The sequence below is a fragment of the Capricornis sumatraensis genome, chromosome X (genome assembly GCF_032405125.1).
Source record: "Capricornis sumatraensis isolate serow.1 chromosome X, serow.2, whole genome shotgun sequence".
Classification (NCBI taxonomy): domain Eukaryota; kingdom Metazoa; phylum Chordata; class Mammalia; order Artiodactyla; family Bovidae; genus Capricornis; species Capricornis sumatraensis.
Genome location: NC_091092.1, coordinates 88,215,217 through 88,235,743, shown reverse-complemented (window position 1 = coordinate 88,235,743; position 20,527 = coordinate 88,215,217).

Below are 20,527 nucleotides of genomic sequence, written 5' to 3'. Positions count from 1 at the left end.
AAGGGGATGACAGAGGATGAGATGGTTGGATGGCATCACCAACTCGATGGACATGAGTTTGAGCAAGCTCTGGGAGTTAGTGATGGATAGGGAAGCCTGGCATGCTGCAGCCCATGGGGTCACAAAGAGTCAGACACGACTGAGTGACTGAACTGAAATGATCAATTAAAAGGCAGGTATTAGTGGTATCAGTAAGACATACAACCTAATAATACAATGTTTATATGCAAATCATTTCAATTTCAATAATATAGGTAAATTAAATTAAAAAGAATAGAAAATGTTATGGAAACAATTAATTATATAGCAGGTGTGTTTGTAAGGTTTCTCCACTGTAACTTTACCTTCCCCCTTTCTATACTGTACCCTGTGGGAAGAATGACTATAGTGTGAAGAATTACTGTTCACACTTAAGGAGTGAAAAGTTATGCTCCACCACCTTGAGTTCAGAGTATATACTTAAAATATTCGTAATTCTTATGCACAAGAGATTTGTCTCTCTTCATTTACTAATTTATTTAGTCATTATTTCTAACAGTATGGACTCATGGAATTTTTATACCTTGAGTTACTATAATCCAACACAAGTTTGTTCGGTTGCTCAAATTTCTACTTTGGCTGTATAATCAAAGCAAAAAAAAATCAGGAATATCTATACTAACTACATAGTGTAGACCTCATCACACAAGAATTAGTAGACATCAAAACAAAACATTACATAATAATAAAAGAATCAATCTTCCAAAAGTAGTCTTTCCTAATCCTTTCTATCCACTCCTCTTATTAGTATGTATGGGTCCTCCTCTGTGTTCCAGACCCATCTGTCCTTACCACTGTCAGAGCAAAGATCACACTATTTTTGGTAATTATATATTTTTTTAATAACTAACCCTAATAGATTGTAGGGGCTTTCCAGGTGGCACAGTTGGTAAAGAATCTGCCTGCCACTGCAGGAGATGCAAGAGGCAAGGGTTCAATCTCTTGGTCAGGAAGATCCCCTGGAGTAGGAAACGGTAACCTGCTCCAGTATTCTTACCTGGAGAATTCCATGGAGCCTGGCAGGCTACAGTCCATGGGAGTTCCCAAGAGTTGGACATGACTGACCACACACAAAATAGACTTGTAAGTGCTTTGAAAACCTGATCCATCTCCATGTCTTTAGAGTCCAGCATATTACCTGGTGCCTAGTAGGTGATCAGTAAGTTATTACTTTAATGAGCTAGGAGATAGATATGCCCCAGGCTGAGCAACTGCAGCTGATTTCCTGCTGCCCTGAGTCAGACCCAAAATGGGCACAAATGAGATTGGCCAGAGACAACCTGGAAAACTACCTCCACATGAGCAAACTAAGCCACCCCTATTACAGGCACCTCATTCCAAGTTTGCTTGTGTGCTCTTCCATAAGTACTTTGCTTCTAATAAGCACTGTCTCTATTTACTAATCTTGGTCTCTTTGCCGGTTTTTTTCTTCAAAAAAGACAATGACTGAGGTCCTTCTTCTAGCCATTTCACTTCTGGAATCATGACAACTGAAATTCAGGCCAGTAAAGAGTTTTTCTCTTTTTTAATCGAAGTTAGTTGATTTACAATATTTTGTTAGTTTCAGATGTAAAGTTATTCAGTTATATATATATATATATATATATATATATATATACACATACATATATACATATTTTTTCAGATTTTTTCCATTATAAGCTATTAGATATTGATTATAGTTCCCTTTGCTATACACTAAATCCTTGTTGTTTATCTATTTTATGTATAATGGTAAGTATCTGTAAATTCTGTACTCCTGATGTATTCCTCCCTCCCTTTCCCCTTTGGTAACCATAAGTTTGTTTCCTATGTCTGTGTGTCTGTTTCTCCTTTGTAAATAAATTCATTTGCATTATTTTTGACCCCACATGTGATATAACATAATATTTGTCTTTCTCTCTCTTACTTCACTCATTATGATAATGCCAGAGTCCAGCTCCAGCAGCCAGGGATCCAACCTGAAGGGGTGAGCGGTGTCAGCAAGAAACTGAGGCAGCCTCTCAGTTTTCTTGGACTGCCTATTTATTTCAAGCTTAAGATTCTCTTTTACACTTTTACAAAAGCATTAGGTCAGAGGTTTGATATTTTCAGTTCCCACTGACCCAGATTTGTTGTCTCCATAAATCATTGTTGCCCCTCAAAGGAGTTCCTGCTTCAGCAATTCTCTTATCTACTTCTTCTCATATGTCCTTGTGAATACACTGTAACTCATGCTAATGTCTGGGCTGCATACCACATTTCTCAGTTTATTTCTTATCTTTCTAAGTCCTGTTTGCCCCTAGTATCCTAAGCTCACTCTTTCTTAAAAAGGGCTTCTAGCTATTAATATCTCTAAAGTTCCTAATCTCTATAAGCTATAGTAGAATATGCTAACATTACAACATTCCTTAAATCTTTAGCTTCTATTTTAACTATTCCTAAGCCCTAAATTCAGCAAACTCCTTTGCAATAAACACTTTCCTCACAAATAGGCTTCAGCTAGCAATCCCTCCCATGGCCTCAAGATGTGGCCTATGTGCTCACCCTGGAACACTCTTTTGTAAAAGTCCTTGAACAAATGTCAATGACTAACTTTATGAATTATTTTCTGAGCACAGCTGCAGAAGACTTTGTGCCTTCTCATGCTCCTCTCAAGAATAATAAGCATCTTAATATTCTTTTCAGTCAACTCAGCTGAGGAAAAGAAAAAACAATTCAGAATCACAAAGCTTAACTCGTTCGTCCTGGGTCTGTGCCTGCGAGACAAAGAGGGGGAGTTGGGACCATGCCTCCATTTTGTCAGTAATGCCTAACGCGGCTCCCGACATGATAATCTCTAGGTCCATTCAAATTGTTGCAGATGGTAATATTTCATTCTTTTCTATGGTTGAGTAATATTTCTGTGCAGGAAGAAGCAGCACTCACACTTCCTCCTCCCGGTCTCATTCTTCACTCTCCTTCTGGGTGCAGAAAGCACCAACTTGAATGACTCCCTCACGCACCTGGCACTGCACAGCTTCTGTATCAGGTGCGGGTATAGTTTCCAGGGATCTGTCTCTGACCCCTGAGTTTACCATATTGCCCTGAAGTGCCCGGATGTGAGCACCATGTGCAGCATAATTGTTGAGGTGGTCTAAGGTGGCGACTGGGGGAAGGAGGCTACCAAGGAGCAGAAAGCCATTCAGAGTGGGTCCACCAAAGAGTCCCTGCCTCTCTTCCTGAGGAGGGGTAGGCACTGGACCTGAAACACACCTTAAACACTTTAGTGCTTATCAAAGACTTACTGTGTAGAAGAAGTCTCTGGACTGGTAAACCCATGATGTTCCTCCAAGCTTCTATCCCTTCTCTGCCAGTGTTTTTCAATGGATTTGTTCATAATATTATAAAAACAAAAAGCTGGGCACACATTTGTCTGGATATAGCAATAATGACATTTGTCCAATCTAGTCAGCAAGTAGTGGCTCTACTTTTTCAAGTTGTCTTTTACCTCACTGAGTTTTCACAAATCACTTGCAGATTATTCATATGTCCTGTATGGTTATGGTGCTATTGTGAAAAGGATTGTCTATAGCAGTTGCATCTGGTATGTAGGACAGCTACATCTAAACAGGTTCCTAAACATCTATTAGCATGTCTTCTGATTATCCGTGTGTGTGTGTGTGTGTGTCTGTGTGTGTGTGAATGTGTGTTTTATGGAGGCACTCATATTTTCACTACTTAGACATAGGTGTTATTTTCAGCTACACTGGTTTATTTAATGTATTTTTATATACTAAGCTTAAGATTCATTGGTATCACATACCTCATTGTGTTTTTTTTTTACAAATGATGTTGTCATTTTGCTTGATTTTGTCTTGGAATCTGCTTCTGGATTCAGGGACAGGGAGACAAAAGAGTGTGAGAGATGTCTGTGCACTGTGTGCTCTGTTTGATGTTCTGAATCCCTATCTTATATATGTGTTAGGTATTCAGAAATTAGTAAACACCTGAAAAATGAGATTAGGTATTTTTATTTAAATACAACAGGGCTTGTCTATGGGAAGGGTTGGTTGTTGAATGTATTTGGTCTCAGATTATGAGAAGATGGTGGTGTCCATATTTTCTAAATTTTTGACAAGGAGAAATATTAATAGCAGAATGTTTACAGATTCAGATTTTGGGGCAGACTACCTGTGTTTGAATTCAGGTGCTGCTCCCTACTAGTTAAATAACTTATGTCAAGTTGCTTAAACTCTGTATTCCTCATCTTTTTCTTCTTTAAATAATATTAACAACTAACAATTTTGTCTTCAGGGTAGCATAGTACTTTGTACTTCAGTTCAGTTCAGTTCAGTCACTCAGTCATGTCTGACTCTTGGCAACCCCATGAATCGCAGCATGCCAGGCCTCTGTCCATCACCAACTCCTGGAGTTCACTCAAACTCACGTCCATCGAGTCAGTGATGCCATCCAGCCATCTCATCCTCTGTCGTCCCTTTGCCTCCTGCCCCCAATCCCTCCCAGCTTCAGAGTCTTTTCCAATGAGTCAACTCTTTGCATGAGGTGGCCAAAGTACTGGAATTTCAGCTTTAGCATCATTCCTTCCAAAGAACACCCAGGGCTGATCTCCTTTAGAAAGGACTGGTTGGATCTCCTTGCAGTCCAAGGGACTCTCAAGAGTCTTCTCCAATACCACAGTTCGAAAGCATCAATTCTTTGGCACTCAGCTTTCTTCACAGTCCAACTCTCACATCCATATATGACCACTGGAAAAACCATAGCCTTGACTAGGCGGACCTTTGTTGGCAAAGTAATGTCTCTGCTTTTCAATATGCTATCCAGGTTGGTCATAACTTTCCTTCCAAGGAGTAAGGATCTTTTTTTTTTTTTTTTGTATTTTATTTTATTTTTTATTTTTTTAATTTTATTTTTACTTTATTTTACTTTACAATACTGTATTGGTTTTGCCATACATTGACATGAATCCACCACAGGTGTATACAAGCTCCCAATTTCATGGCTGCAATCACCATCTGCAGTGATTTTGGAGCCCAAAAAAATAGTCTGACACTGTTTCCACTGTTTCCCCATCTATTCGCCATGAAGTGATGAAACAAGATGCCATGATCTTCGTTTTCTGAATGTTGAGCTTTAAGCCAACTTTTTCACTCTCCTCTTTCACTTTCATCAAGAAGCTTTTTAGTTCCTCTTCACTTTCTGCCATAAGGGTGGTGTCGTCTGCATATTTGTACTTACTAAGTTATTAATGAATACTTTTTTCCCCCACTGATATATCAAAACCTCCTCTTATCAAGTCACCTCATAACAAAGAAGCATCTCCATGATAGCTGAGAGTTAGCCATCATAGTTACACCATCTCATGCTGGGTTAATGTATAGATTAGAAGGCACAATGATATCAAGGGAAAGTAATTAACATGGTAATAAACCCAGATAGAAATCAGCAGGAGCCAACTGCTTCCATTAAGATCATATAGAAGGCAACAATAAGGTACTCTCAGAAAAATGGAAAGGAAATAAGACTTTTCTCTACATGCGACATACAAAAATCAGAGCAAGATATTCTAATTTTCTTTAAGAAATAAGACATAAGACTGGAGGGAGGGGATGAGCCGGCTAGGGGCCCAAGCCGGGTGGGGTGGGGGGAAGGGTCAGAAGTGTTGTCTGTAACCACTGCAGCCTAAATAAAGCTTGGCAACTTAAAAAAAAAAAAAGAAAGAAGACATATTCACAGGGTGATTGCATGTATAAAAAGATTTTTGAAAACAGGCAATACTATACTATATTCTTTAGGAGCATTTTTGATAGAAAACTCTAAAGAAATGCAGGAAATAATTGAAGCAAGGATCTGATTAGGCTTAAGTCTATGGAGGAGGGATGGCTTTATGACTTGACTGGGGAAATGTGTCATGTGTTTCTGTTACTCTTGCTGTAAAACAAACTACCCCAAACTTAGTACTTACATATTACATCTCAGTGTAAATGGCTCCCCCACAGCATGACAGGCTTCACAGTAGTTAGGCTTCATATTTTGTAACTCAGGATCCAAAGAAGAGTGTTTCCATAAATGAGGTAGATGCAGCATCACTTTGTATGGCCAAGACTCAAAATTCATGTCACATCACATCTGTAATACTCTATTAATTACAGGTAAGTCACAAGTCATTCCAGATTCAAGTAGAAGAATTAGACTTCATCTCTTAAGGCAGAGAGGTGACAACTTTTACAAGAACATGAGAAGTAGAAAATATCATTACTGCCATCTTTGGAAACTATAGCCATTCACAGTGGGCATTTATGTAGCTGTTTATGCTTTATTCAGCTGTTTCCTGTGTAAATATTCAACAGTTCACAGAAAGTTTAGGTACAATTAGTATATGATTAATTCACAATATAAAAATGAGTGACTCTGACTCTAATCTCAGGCCAAGATCAAGACCAGGCTAAATGTATTACTGTAGTTACAGCGAGAATATGACAGCCAGAAGGAGGCTGGTTGGTTAGGCCTACAGGAAGCTTTGGAAATGCCCATACAAGAATAGTCCAAGGTAGAAAAAGTCTGGTTCAGAAGATTGTAAGTATTTCTGATCCCATTGGCAAAGTTTAACCTATTTCTACTCAGACATATTAGATTGCCTTGTCATGATATCATTGAATGACCCTTATTCTGTCATTCCAAAAATATTTACTGAGTGTTAATCATGTGCTAAATAGAATGTTAGAATGACTCAAGGTTGTGGAAAAAAGTAGAGATAGATAAAGATGCTCAAGTACCAATGCTTAAGGTAAATATTAAATGAGCATTGGGTGAGCCAAACTTAGAAAGTCCATGATGACCACAAGAAAAATATCTATAGAATACACAGAGGAAATGGGAAGAAAACAAAAATATGTCACTGCAAAAAAATCAACTAAACGTAGAGGAAAGCAATAAAGCCAGAAATTATAAGATGAACAGAAAACAGTTAACAAAACAGTTAACAAAATTCTAAGTCCTTTATTGGTAATTCTTAAAATGCTAATAGATTAAACTTGTCAATCAAAAGACACAGACTGGCAGAATGGAGTCTAGAAGCAGATTCAACTGTATGGTCAGTTCAGTTCAGTCGCTCAGTCGTGTCCGACTCTGCGACCCCATGAATCGCAGCACGCCAGGCCTCCCTGTCCATCACCATCTCCCAGAGTTCACTCAGACTCGCGTCCATTGAGTCAGTGATGCCATCCAGCCATCTCATCCTCTGTCGTCCCCTTCTCCTCCTGTCCCCAATCCCTCCCAGCATCAGAGTCTTTTCCAATGAGTCAACTCTTCGCATGAGGTGGCCAAAGTACTGGAGTTTCAGCTTTAGCATCACTCCTTCCAAAGAAATCCCAGGGTTGATCTTCAGAATGGACTGGTTGGATCTCCTTGCAGTCCAAGGGACTCTCAAGAGTCTTCTCCAACACCAGAGTTCAAAAGCATCAATTCTTCGGCACTCAGCCTTCTTCATAGTACAACTCTCACATCCATACATGACTACTGGAAAAACCACAGCCTTGACTAGATGGACCTTAGTCGGCAAAGTAATGTCTCTGCTTTTTAATATGCTATCTAGGTTGGTCATAACTTTTCTTCCAAGGAGTAAGGATCTTTTAATTTCATGGCTGCAATCACCATCTGCAGTGTATCTACAAGAAATTCATTTTAGTTCTAAGTATAGGCACAGGTAGAAAGTAAAATGATATTCCATGCAAATAGTAAAGCAAAAAGAGCATAGGTGGCTATATTAATATCAGATAAAACAGAAGTTATGTCAAAAACTGTCACAAAAGACAAAAAAGAGACATTAGGTAATGATAAAAGGGTCACTTCACCAAGAAGATATAACAATTTAAAATATACATGTATCAAAGATCAGAGCTATTAATATGTGAAGCAAATACTAACAGAATTGAAGTGAGAAATATGTAGTCTTTTAATAATAGTAGGATATTCCAGTAACCCACTTTCAATAATAGATAGTACAAACAGAGAAAACAATCAGTAAGGAAGCAGAGAGCTTGAATAAAACTACAGACCAATTGCACCTAACAGTAATATACAGAACACTGCACCACCAACACCAAAGCACACATCTTTATCAAGTTTACTGGAACATTTCTCCAAGGTTAGGCCTCAAAACAAGTCTTAATACATTTTAAAATATAAAACTCATACAAAAGCATCTGTTCCAATCACAATGGAATGACACTATGTCAGTAGCAGAAGGAAAACAAGAAAATGCAAAAATATGTGGAAATTAAATAATACACACTTAAACAACAAATGAGTCAAAGAAGAAATCACAAGGAAAATTAGAAACTACCTTGAAATAAATGAAAACAAAAATACAGCATAGAAAAACAAAGATTGAGATAAAATAGTGCTAAGGGAAATTTATAGTTATAAATATATCCATTAAAAAAGAAGAAAGTCCTAACTTTTATACTTTAAGAAGCTAGAAAAATAAGGACAAACTACATCCAAAACTAGCAAATGAAGGAAATAACAAAGGTTAGAGAAGAGAGAAATATTTGGATAATCAACGGAACCAAGTGTTGGTTCTTTGGAAAAACCAACACAATTGACAAATTTTTATCTGGATTAAGACAAAAAGAGCACTCATATAATTAAAATCAGAAATGGAAGAGTGCACATTGCAACCTATTTTACAGAAATGCAAAGGACTATAAAATAATACTATAAAGAATTGTACACCAACAAATTGGATAATCAGGATGGAATGGACAAATTCTTAAAAATATACCACCTACCAAGACTGATATATGAAGAAATAAAAAATCCGAACAGACCTAAACTGACAATGAGGTTCAATCGTGAGCAAAAATCTCCCAACACAGAAAAGCCCAGGACCAATGACTTTGTTGAATTCTATCAAACTTTTAAAGAAGAATTAACATGAGTCCTCCTCAAACACTTGCCAAAAACATTGAAGAGGAGGGAACATTTACAAATTCATTATATGAGGCCTGTACTACCCTGATACTACAGGCAAAGACATTACAAGAAAAGAAAGTGACAGACCAATATTCTTCATGAATACTAATGTAAAAATTTAGAATAAAATACTAGCAAATAGAATTCAATACCATATTAAAATAATTATACACCATGACCAGGTAGGACTGACTCCTGGAATGTAAGGATGTTTCTTCAATACAGGAAAATAAATCAGTGTAATTCACCAAATTGAGAGAATTAAAAAATTACCACATAATTATCTTAATTAGTTGCTCAGTAGTGTCTGACTCTTTGCAATCCCATGGACTGTAGCCAGCCAGCTTCCTCTGTCCATGGAATTCTCTAGGCAAGAATACTGGAGTGGGTAGCCATTCCCTTCTTCGGGGTATCTTCCCAACTCAGGAATCAAAACGGGGCCTCCTGAGTTGTAGGCAGATTCCTTACCAGTGGAGCTACCAGGGAAGTCCTTGAGTAAATCAATAGTTCATAATAAAAGCACTCAACACGTGTCTCTTTCAATTCCGGTTTCCTCAGTGTGTATGCTCAGCAGTGGGATTGCTGGGTCATAAGGCAGTTCTATTTCCAGAAAAACACCAATACAGTATACTAACACATATATATGGAATTTAGAAAGATGGTAACGATAACCCTGTATGCGAGACAGCAAAAGAGACACAGATGTATAGAACAGTCTTTTGGACTCTATGGGAGAGGGAGAGGGTGAGATGATTTGGGAGAATGGCATTGAAACATGTATAAAATCATATAAGAAATGAATCACCAGTCTAGGTTTGATGCAGGATACAGGATGCTTGGGGCTGGTGCACTGGGATGACCCAGAGAGATGATATGGGGAGGGAGGTGGGAGGGGAGTTCAGGATTGGGAACTCATGTACACCCGTGGCGGATTCATGTTGATGTATGGAAAAACCAATACAGTATTGTAAAGTAAAATAAAGTAAAAAAAAATGGACTATAAGATGTTCTTTTACTTTTATCATGCTTGTTTCACTTCTTCAATTTCACATTCAGTGCTCCCATTTCATTTAGCTTATGTTTTCCTATCCTTATGGTACAAAGTGAAGAAGAACTAAAGGGTCTCTTGATGAAAGTGAAAGAGGAGAGTGAAAATGTTGGCTTAAAACTCAACATTCAGAAAGCTAAGATCATGGCATCCAGTCCCATCACTTCAGGGCAAATAGATGGGGAAACAATGGAAACAGTGAGAGGCTTTATTTTGGGGGGCTCCAAAATCACTGCAGATGGTGACTGCAGCCATGAATTTAAAAGACATTTGCTCCTTGAAAGAAAAGCTGTGAACAACCTAGACAGCATATTAAAAAGCAGAGACATTACTTTACCAACAAAGGTCCATCTAGTCAAAGCTATGGTTTTTCCAGTAGTCATGTATGGATGTGAGAGCTGAACTATAAAGAAAGCTGAGTGCCAAAGAATTGATGCTTTTGAACGGTGGTATTGGAGAAGACTCTTCTGAGTCCCTTGGACTGTAAGGAGATCAAACCAGTCCATCCTAAACAAAATCAGTCCTGAATATTCATTGGAAGGACAGATGCTGAAGCTGAAACTCCAATACTTTGGCCACCCGATGCGAAGTACCGACTCACTGGAAAAGACCCTGATGCTGGGAAAGACTGAAGGTGGGAGGAGCAGGGGACGACAGAGGATGAGATGGCTGGATGGCACCACCAATGCAGCGGATATGAGTTTGAGTAGGCTCTGGGAGTTGGGGATGGACAGGGAAGCCTAGCGTGCTGTAGTACATGGGGTTGCAAAGAGTTGAACATGACTGAGTGACTGAACTGAACTGAAATGAAGGTAGTAATCGCATTATTTCTTTATTTGGCCTTTATCTGACTACTCTAGAATTTTAGCTTTCCCCTCCTAATATTTATTGATTTATTGGTCATTTGGATTCGTGACTCTATGAATTCCCAATCCGTATCCTCCTCCCATTAAAAAAAAATTAGTTGCTTGTCCTTTTTTCTAATCAATTTGTAAGAGTACTTTCTGTATTGTACTTCTGTCATTTGTATTAAATAACATTTCCTGATCTGTTTTTGTTTGTATATTAATGATATCATTTGTCATTGAAAAGTTTAAAATTGCATATAATCAAATGCACCAGTTTTAATTTATTTTACTTCCCGAGTTTTCAATGGAAACTTCTCTGGCTCCTATATTATTCATATAAAGCTGCCTAGATCTTCTTGCAACATTCTTTTTTTTTTAATTTAAAACTTTAGTTCATTTTGATCCTGTGATGTACTGTATTGTACATGATATAAGAAGGCAATGCAATTTTATTAATATTCAGTTATACTATGAATTCAAGTACCACCTTTATTTTATGTTATTACACACACAGCCACACATAATGATATTAATATTATCATACAATGACATCCAATAAGACAAGTCGTCTCACTATTCTTTTTCATAATGTCCCTGCCTGTTCTTGTTAATTTATTTTTACAAACAAGCTTTTGATTATTTTATAAAATTCCAACATAGTAAATCCTGTGTATTCTAGTTTAATTTGGAGAGATGATTCTTTGTGATATTAAATCTTCTCATCAAAGAACATGGTTTATCTTTTTAATACCTGGGATTACATTTTCTGTCTTTCAATCAGATTTTATAGTTTTCTCCCTTTCATCCTGCTTTTCTTGTTAAATCGATGTCTGAATATTTTATATTGCTTCACTATAACAAATGGAATGGTTTTCCTCTTCCTACTTCCTTTCTCCTTACCTTAACTGTTTGTATTTAAGACTTGCTCTGAGACTCTTGTTTTAAGTGCTGTCAATTGGCAACCCACTCCAGTATTCTTGCCTGGAAAACCCCATGGACAGAGGAGCCTGGTAGGCTAGAGTCCATGGGGTTGCAAAGAGTCGGACACGACTGAACGACTTCACTCAAAGTTTTACAGAAGCAGATTACTGATTGCTTTCAGATCAGTTCAGTTCAGTCACTCAGCGTCCCACTCTTTGCGACCCCTTGAATCGCAGCACGTGAGGCCTCCCTGTCCATCACCAACTCCCAGAGTTCACTCAAACGCATGTTCAGCACTGCTAATCACCAGAGAAATGCAAATCAAAACTACAATGAGATACCACAATGAGGTCTATCACCTCACACCTGTCAGAACGGCTATCATCAAAAAGAACACAAGTAACAAATGTTGGTGAGGATGCAGAGAAAAGGGAAGCTTCTCACACTGTTGGTGGGAATGTATATTGGTACAGTCACTATGGAAAACACTATGGAAGCTCCTCAAAAGAACTAAACCTAAGAACTACCATGTGATTCAGCAACTCTACTCCTGTGTACATATCCAAAGAAAATGGAAACATTCATTCAAAAGGATACATAGACCTCAATGGTCATCAGTTCAGTCAGTCAGTTCAGTCGCTCAGTCGTGTCCGACTCTTTGCGACAGCATGAATTGCAGTACGCCAGACCTCCCTCTCCATCACCAACTCCCGGAGTTCACTCAGACTCACGTCCATCGAGTCCGTGATGCCATCCAGCCATCTCATCCTCGGTCATCCCCTTCTCCTCCGGCCCTCAATCCCTCTCAGCATCAGAGTCTTTCCCAATGAGTCAACTCTTCGCATGAGGTGGCCAAAGTACTGGAGCTTCAGCTTCAGCATCATTCCTTCCAAAGAAATCCCAGGGTTGATCTTCTTCAGAATGGACTGGTTGGATCTCCTTGCAGTCCAGGGGACTCTCAAGAGTCTTCTCCAACACCACAGTTCAAAAGCATCAATTCTTCAGCGCTCAGCTTTCTTCACAGTCCAACTCTCACATCCGTACATGACTGGAAAACCCACAGCCTTGACTAGACGGACCTTTGTTGGCAAAGTAATGTCTCTGCTTTTTAATATGCTATCTAGGTTGGTCATAACTTTCCTTCCAAGGAGTAAGTGTCTTTTAATTTCATGGCTACAATCACCATCTGCAGTGATTTTGGAGCCCAGAAAAATAAAGTCAGACACTGTTTCCCCATCTATTTCCCATGAAGTGATGGGACCGGATGCCATGATCTTCATTTTCTGAATGTTGAGCTTTAAGCCAACTTTTTCACTCTCCTCTTTCACTTTCTTCAAGAGGCTTTTTAGTTCCTCTTCTGCCATTGGGGTGGAGTCATCTGCATATCTGAGGGTATTGATATTTCTCCCGGCAATCTTGATTTCAGCTTGTGCTTCTTCCAGCTCAGCGTTTCTCATATAAGTTAAATAAGCAGGCTGACAATATACAGCCTTGACGTACTCCTTTTCCTATTTGGAACCAGTCTGCTGTTCCATGTCCAGTTCTAACTGTTGTTTCCTGACCTGATTGCTTTAGGAGGTGGTAAAAAAAAGCGAGAATCACTGGATCATATCTTACTTGGACAAAACCAGGTAAATTTATCCAAACCACCTAAACATCCTCTGCTGTTATGTCTTTCATTTGCCACTTCAGATCTATGCCCCATGATTTTGTATCCTGCTCTGTGCCTCAGGAAGGGGCTTTGCCCTCTGAATTCTTTTTTTTTTGTTATTTTAAGTTGAAGTATAGTTGATTTACAAAGTTGTGTTAGTTTATTGTTTATAGGAAAGTGATTCATATATGTATATATATAAAGATATATATGTATATATACTTTTTCATTTTTTCCATTATATATTACAAGATAATCGTCATAGTTCCCTGTGCCATATAGTAGATCCTTGCTGATTATCTATTTTATATATACAGTAGTGTGCATCTATTAATCCCAAATTCCCAATTTATCCCTCCCTGCCCCTTTCCCCTTTGTTAACCATAAGTTTGTTTTCTCAGCCTGTGACTTTATTTCTGGTTTGTAGATAAGTTCATTTGTATCATTTTTTTTTTTTAGATTCCATATGTGATATTGCATTTGTCTTTGTCTGACTTACTTCACTAGTATGATGATCAGATTGGTGCTCTGTCAGAATGAGGCTTTGTAACCAAGCCTACTCTTCATGCTTTCCCTCAGAAGGAATATGTGCACATCCAAACAGACCTTCTGTAGTTCAGCAGAACCTTTAGTGCTATCCTTAGTATAGTTCAGTTCAGTTCAGTCGCTCAGTCATGTCCGACTCTTTGTGACCCCATGAATCGCAGCACGCCAGGCCTTCCTGTCCGTCACCATCTCCCAGAGTTCACTCAGACTCACGTCCGTTGAGTCCGTGATGCCACCCAGCCATCTCATCCTCTGTCGTCCCATTTGCCTCCTGCCCCCAGTCCCTCCCAGCATCAGAGTCTTTTCCAATGAGTCAATACTTCGCATGAGGTGGCCAAGGTACTGTAGCTTCAGCTTCAGCATCATTCCTTCCAAAGAAATCCCAGGGCTGATCTCCTTCAGAATGGACTGGTTGGATCTCCTTGCAGTCCAAGGGACTCTCAAGAGTCTTCTCCAACACCACAGTTCAAAAGCATCAATTCTTCAGCGCTCAGCTTTCTTCACAGTCCAACTCTCACATCCGTACATGACCACAGGAAAAACCATAGCCTTGACTAGATGGACCCTAGTCAGCAAAGTAATGTCTCTGCTTTTGAATATACTATCTAGGTTGGTCATAAGTTTTCTTCCAAGGAGCAAGCGTCTTTTAATTTCATGGCTGCAGTCACCATCTGCAGTGATTTTGGAGCCCAAAAAATAAAGTCTGACACTGTTTCCACTGTTTCCCCATCTATTTCCCATGAAGTGATGGGACCGGATGCCATGATCTTCGTTTTCTGAATGTTGAGCTTTAAGCCAACTTTTTCATTCTCCTCTTTCACTTTCATCAAGAGGCTTTTTAGCTCCTCTTCACTTTCTGCCATAAGGATGGTGTCATCTGCATATCTGAGGTTATTAATATTTCTCCCAGCAATCTTGATTCCAGCTTGTGTTTCTTCAAGTCCGTTTCTCATGATGTACTCTGCATATAAGTTAAATAAGCAGGGTGACAATATACAGCCTTGACGTACTCCTTTTCCTATTTGGAAACAGTCCGTTGTTCCATGTCCAGTTCTAATTGTTGCTTCCTGACCTGCATACAGATTCCTCAAGAGGCAGGTCAGGTGGTCTGGTATTCTCATCTCTTTCAGAATTTTCCAGTTTATTGTGATCCACACAGTCAAAGGCTTTGGCATAGTCAATAAAGCAGAAATACATGTTTTTCTGGAACTCTCTTGCTTTTTCCATGATCCAGCAGATGTTGGCAATTTGATCTCTGGTTCCTCTGCCTTTTCTAAAACCAGCTTGAACATCAGGGAGTTCATGGTTCACATATTGCTGAAACTTGGCTTGGAGAATTTTGAGCATTACTTTACTAGCATGTGAGATGAGTGCAATTGTGCGGTAGTTTAAGCATTCTTTTGCATTGCCTTTCTTTGGGATTGGAATGAAAATTGACCTTTTCCAGTCCTGTGGCCACTGCTGAGTTTTCCAAATTTGCTGGCATATTGAGTGAGCACTTTCACAGCATCATCTTTCAGGATTTGAAACAGCTCCACTGGAATTCCATCACCTCCACTAGCTTTGTTCATAGTGATGCTTTCTAAGGCCCACTTGACTTCACATTCCAAGATGTCTGGCTCTAGGTGAGTGATCACATCATCATGATTATCTGGGTCGTGAAGATCTTTTTTGTACAGTTCTTCCGTGTATTCTTGCCACCTCTTGTTAATATCTTCTGCTTCTGTTAGGTCCATACCATTTCTGTCCTTTATCGAGCCCATCTTTGCATGAAATGTTCCCTTGGTATCTCTAATTTTCTTAAAGAGATCTCTAGTCTTTCCCATTCTGTTGTTTTCCTTTATTTCTTTGCATTGATCGCTGAAGTCTTTCTTATCTCTTCTTGCTATAAGCCATCACTAATATGGAGAAGCCAGCCAAAACCCCTGGGGAGAAGAAGCAAAATTGCCGTTTTGATCATTTCCTTTTTGTCCTTTCATCCAAGGCACAGATATGCTTTCTTTCTTAGGTGGTCTATGCTAGGAAACTTATAAAAAATAAGCTGTAAATTATTCAAGTTAGCCCTAACAGTTCTTTTTGTAATAGCTAGTAACAGTGGTGACATTGCACCCTCTGGTGGACCTTGTAGGAATAGACAAAACTCTGTGTAGTTATGAATCTTTGGTAGACATCAAAATGCGCAGAAGAGAATTCTGGGAGCATCATCAGAAGTCAGCAGGCAGCTGATTCTTGTCTTCATGTGGTACGGGAAGAAATTCCTTGGCATCTAGTTAATACTTCAGTTATGTTAATTTCATCTATAGTAACAGTTTCGGCATTACATCCAGGCAAAGCAGAGTGTAACAGAAAGAATAGAGGAGCTTTTCCCCCTTGGGTATAGTTTTTGAAGAATGAGGAAATATGTTCTATAACATTTGCCCCCAATTTCAGATTCTGCTAACCTTTCCCTAATCTTGATTTATTCAGGATAATAAATCTTATCCTCTATCATTTTCCATTTCAGGAAATCCTTTCACTATACATTTACATTCATGTTTTAACAAGACCGAGGTGAACAGGAAAAGGATGTTGATGAATTTCTCCTATATTGCCCTAGTATTCCCAATATAACTACCTGATCTCACCTCTTGGATCTTTAGACCTCATATTTCTGTGCAGTGGATATTTGGGACTTCATAGTTGAGAAAGGCAGATATGGAACTTACTTTTAGGGAATTCACAGTCAGTTGGGGAAGGCAAACAATAAATAAGTAAATAATGTTCAACTGTGATGAGTGTACTGTGTAATAGGCAGAATTCTCCTTCACTCTAGAACAGTGGCGGAGAAGGCAATGGCAGCCCACTCCAGTACTCTTGCCTGGAAAATCCCATGGATGGAGGAGCCTGGTAGGCTGCAATCCATGGGGTCACTGAGGGTCGGACACGACTGAGTGCCTTCCCTTTCACTTTTCACTTTTATGCATTGGAGAAGGAAATGGCAACCCACTCCAGTGTTCTTGCCAGGAGAATCCCAGGGATGGGGGAGCCTTGTGGGCTACCGTCTATGGGGTCACACAGAGTCGGACATGACTGATGCGACTTAGCAGCAGCAGCAGCAGCTAGAACAGTGGGCACTGGAAGCATGTGGCAGGGGACTATAAACCTTGTTTAGGGTGTATCATCTCCCTAAGTGACCAGTAGGTTCAGATATAAAGGATGCATAGGAGTTAGCCCAAAAAGAAGTGTGTAGAGTCATCAAAGCAAGGGAACAGCATGTATGAGGTCTCAGGGGCCAGAAAGAGCATGATGTACTCAAAGAACAGGTTTCATCCCTGACCCCAGTAGCAGATCATAGAAAATATTGGGTTACCCAGATCTTCAAAACTATGACAGTCACACCTAATTAATGTGAAAAAGTTAGAGTGTGGGCACAAGGCCAGATCACATGGGTTTAAATGCCTCCCCCTCCTTACTAGCAGTGTAACCTTCAACATATAACCTGAGATGTCTCAGCAAGTGCTTCATCTTTCTCTACTATGGAATTAGGAAAACTATATCACCTATCTTATGTCATAGATTCATAATGCTGCTGTGAGGATTAAATCAGTTAATTCAGGAAACAGTGGTGTTATTATTAATATTCACATGTAATTGGGTTGGAAGCTAATAGATTTGAAAGCTGTATTCAAAAGCTTCAGACATCATTGTTTATTTGATATATACTTCCAAATTGGAACAGATCCAGCATTAATATTATGTAAAACTCTTTTTCTAGAGTGAGTGTGATTGGGGGAGGCATACATGTATTCAGGGAGCCTATGATGTAGGATTAGATATACATCTGATTTTTGGAACATTTTTATGTTAGTTAATTTCAAACTTATAGAAATGTTGCAAGAATACGACAAGGAATTCCCATTTGCCCCTTCACTAATATTTGGCCACCTCTGGTTAATCATTCTCCCCCCAACCCCACCCATCAAGACACACACACACACACATGCACACACACACATAGCACACATGTGACCATTCTGAATCATTGAAGAGTAAGTAGCAGACTGCATGCTGTTTTATGCCTAAATATTCATCATGGTTCCCAAGAACAATTATCAAAATAAGGAAATGTCCATTAATGAAAATATTTTTTAATCTATAGATTTTATAGAAACTTCATCAATTTTCCCAATAACTTTTCATAGTATGTTTTTCCTGATCAATGATCCATTTCACAGTCATGCACTATATTTAATTGACATGCCATTTTAGACTCCACTCTAAAACAGTTTCTCATGCTTTCTTCATCTTCCACTCCTTGACAATTTTCAAAACTTTGGGCTAATTATTTTGTTGAGTGTCCCTCATTTGAGGATTAATCATTCAACAAAGGTTAGGCAAATCTGACAGAAACATCACAAAAATGATAGCATGTCTTTCTCACTACATCATAACGGCAGGCATATGATATAGGTTTGCCCCAATATTGATTCTGATCACTTTTCTAGAGCAGTGCCCAATAGGTTACTCCAAAGTAAGTTTACTACTTTCCTTTAAATTATTAAGTATTATAGGAAGATACTTTGAATTGATAATAAAACTTCTATGTACCAGTTTTATAATTCATTGATGATTCTTGTCTTTGAGAATTATTATATACTAGATGCAAAATGCCAGACTTCAACAATACGTGAACCGTGAACTCCCTGATGTTCAAGCTGGTTTTAGAAAAGGCAGAGGAACCAGAGATCAAATTGCCAACATCTGCTGGATCATGGAAAAAGCAAGAGAGTTCCAGAAAAACATCTATTTCTGCTTTTTTGACTATGCCAAAGCCTTTGACTGTGTGGATCACAATAAACTGTGGAAAATTCTGAAAGAGATGGGAATACCAGACCACCTGACCTGCCTTTTGAGAAATCTGTATGCAGGTCAGGAAGCAACAGTTAGAACTGGACATGGAACAACGGACTGTTTCCAAATAGGAAAAGGAGTACGTCAAGGCTGTATATTGTCACCCTGCTTATTTAACTTATATGCAGAGTACATCATGAGAAACGCTGGACTGGAAGAAACCCAAGCTGGAATCAAGATTGCCAGGAGAAATATTAATAACCTCAGATATGCAGATGACACCAGCCTTATGGCAGAAAGTGAAGAGGAGCTACAAAGCCTCTTGATGAAAGTGAAAGAGGAGAGTGAAAAAGTTGGCTTAAAGCTCAACATTCAGAAAACGAAGATCATGGCATCCGGTCCCATCACTTCATGAGAAATAGATGGGGAAACAGTGGAAACAATGTCAGACTTTATTTTGGGGGGCTCAAAAATCGCTGCAGATGGTGACTGCAGCCATGAAATTAAAAGACGCTTGCTCCTTGGAAGAAAAGTTATGACCAACCTAGATAGTATATTCAAAAGCAGAGACATTACTTTGCTGACTAGGGTCCATCTAGTCAAGGCTATGGTTTTTCCTGTGGTCATGTATGGATGTGAGAGTTGGACTGTGAAGAAGGCTGAGTGCCGAAGAATTGATGTGTTTGAACTGTGATGTTGGAGAAGACTCTTGAGAGTCCCTTGGACTGCAAGGAGATCCAACCAGTCCATTCTGAAGGAGATCAGCCCTGGGATTTCTTTGGAAGGAATGATGCTGAAGCTGAAGCTCCAGTACTTTGGCCACCTCATGCGAAGTGTTGACTCATTGGAAAAGACTCTGATGCTCGGAGGGATTGGGGGCAGGAGGAGAAGGGGATGACCGAGGATGAGATGGCTGGATGGCATCACTGACTCGATGGACGTGAGTCTGAGTGAACTCCGGGAGATGGTGATGGACAGGGAGGCCTGGCGTGCTGTGATTCATGGGGTCGCAAAGAGTCGGACATGACTGAGCAACTGAACTGAACTGAACTGAGATGCAAAATGGTGCTTTCTTCATCATTTCTTCTACATTTATTAGATGGCACTCTTCTGTTTCATTGACTATGCTAAAGCCTTTGACTGTTTGGATCATAATAAACTGTGGAAAACACTTAAAGAGATGGGAATAGCAGACCATCTTAACTGTTTCCTGAGAAACCTGTATGCAGGTCAAGAAGTAACAGTTAGAACCCTGTATGGAACAACTGACTGGTTCAGGATTGAGAAAGGAGTATGACTAGGTTGTTTGCTGTCACCCTGTTCATTTAACTTATATGCTGAGCACGTCATGAGAACTTTCAGGCTGGAAGAGTTACAAGCTGGAATCAAGACTGGTGGGAAAAACATCAACAATCTCAGATAGGCATATGATACCACTCTAATGGCAGAAAGCAAAGAGGAACTAAAGAGCCTTTTGATGAGGGTGAAAGAGGAGAGTGAAAAAGCCAACTTAAAACTAAATTTAAAAATAACCAACTAAGATCATGGCATCTGGTCCCATCATTTCATGGTAAACAGAAAGGGAAGAGTTGGAAGTAGTGACAGATTTCCTCTTATTGGGCTCTAAAATCACTGAGGATGGTGACTACACCTATGAAATCAGAAGACTACTGCTTCTTGGAAGAAAAA